Genomic DNA, 1,954 nt, shown 5'->3' with positions numbered 1-1,954 from the left:
TACAGTGATGCAGTGTGCAGTATGATGTGTGCAGTATGATGTGTGCAGTGCATAGTAATGTAGGATGTCATGTACAGTAATACAGCTATACAGCATGCTGTGTCCAATGTATATTAATGTAGTATGCCACGTGCAGTATGTAGTGTACAGTAATAGTTATAAAATATGCTGTATGAAATGCACATCAATGTAATGCAGATAAACAGTGTGCAGTGTTCAGTAATGTAGTTATACAGTATGACGTGTACAGTGTACAGTAATGCAGTATGCTCTATATATACTATTGAAGTATGCGATGTGCAGTATGCAGTGTACAGAAATGCAGTTATACAGTGCGTGGTAATGCAGTGTGGCATTTGCAGCAGTACCAGTGCATTAAATAACCATGTGACCTCTTAGCATTTGGGAGCCGCATTACCTTTTGGGTGTCTGGAGGAGCGGTGTTTGTTTGCTCGGATTCTCTCTCTCTCTCCCTTTCTCTCTCTCTGTCTCTCAATCTTTTTCTTTCTGTATCTTTCTCCTCTCCTTATATTAAGCCCAAATTCTTAATCTCTTCACCTCCTTCTCTTTCTTTCTCAATCTCTCTATTCATTTCTCTCTCTCTCTCTCTCTCTCTGTACTCTTTCAGCAGTGACAGTGTTTGAAAATGACTGCATCATTATTTGACTGTTAATGTCAACACCAATGTGCATGCACTAACTCTGACCCCCCCCAAAAACACACACACACACACACACACACACACACACACACACACACACGCGTATACACTCCCACTAGGCCCTTATGTGTACAGATGACGTTCAGTTGTCCTGCAGCCCGACGACGCTGTAAAAAAAAGAAACAGCACCAATCCGGCGCTCACTCCACGTACAGCCTCGTAAATCAAACCTGCACCCTCGGAGACTCTGTTTCATACGACTTACCTCACACTTACACTAACAAACACACACACACAGTCAACTACTTTTAAATGTAGACTGTACACTTTCAGATATTTGAACAAATAATCCAAAAAGATATGTAATCTCTCTCTCTCTCTCTCTCTCTCTCACACACACACACACACACACACACACACACACACACACAAAACCATACACATGGACCTCTGTATTAAATCACCCACAGTGCACTACATTTGCATATTCTGTGTAGGAGTGTAGGAGATGGTGTAGAGGATCTGCCTGATGGTCTAAGGTGAAGATGTTGTAGGAATAATGCAGTAGATTAAAGTCGCCCGGACGTGATTTTAGACGTGTGATTTTACTTGATTTGAGACACAGCCCGGACAGTTGGATGATGTCAAAAAGCAGATTAAAATTTTTTTTTTTTTTTTACACTTCACACACTTTCAGAACATTTCAGGAACCGTTCCGAACACTCCCTAAAATACTGAATGTTCACATATAAATGCTGCTGAATGTTTTGTGGGATTCACGAAGCTCTTATACGTCCTGGATGTTCTGAGTGACGTGAGGGTTTCTGCAAGGTGTCTCACTGATAACTCTTTAACAGCTGTGTGTTTACGAGGTTCAGTGGCCAAGTCCGATTATTCTGATCAAGATTTCTGATCATCCTTTTTCATTCCCTTCCACATGTCCAATGATACCAATCAACATTGCATTTAGCCACACCCACAAAACTCCTTAAAAGGCAAAGCTTGCAAACAACATCCGGAGTACAGGGTGAGGGGAAGGATTCGAGTAAATATTCCAGTAATGCAGCTCAGCCACTGCAGTGTGTTTGATAGATCATAACTACGACTTCACTTTTACAGGTGACATTAGTTTTGTCCTAAAGGATTTAAGATATAAGTGAAGTGTGTTTCCTTACATCGAACTGCATCCTGGCTCAGGATCGGTGTGAAGGATGGGAACATTCTCCCAGAATTATTCTGGATTTAAAAATGAATTTATTTTCAGTATAAATGAGTTCATATCCAGTGTGATAC

At 40.9% G+C, this 1,954-nt stretch overlaps 1 protein-coding gene across 1 annotated transcript in view; it reads right to left on the bottom strand.

The window, feature by feature from the left end:
* Nucleotides 1-1,062: 1,062 nt before the first annotated feature.
* Nucleotides 1,063-1,954, bottom strand: part of nog2 (noggin 2) — a gene marked incomplete at its 5' end in the record, with an annotated part of 2,424 nt that continues 1,532 nt past the window's right edge. Inside the window, one exon of the mRNA XM_046846150.1 lies at nucleotides 1,063-1,954. This exon is cut by the window's right edge and continues 1,532 nt beyond it.

Source organism: Silurus meridionalis, chromosome 4 (assembly GCF_014805685.1).
Source record: "Silurus meridionalis isolate SWU-2019-XX chromosome 4, ASM1480568v1, whole genome shotgun sequence".
Lineage (NCBI taxonomy): Eukaryota > Metazoa > Chordata > Actinopteri > Siluriformes > Siluridae > Silurus > Silurus meridionalis.
The sequence above is the reverse complement of the archived record's forward strand: the minus strand, read 5'-3'. Positions and strand labels throughout refer to the sequence as shown.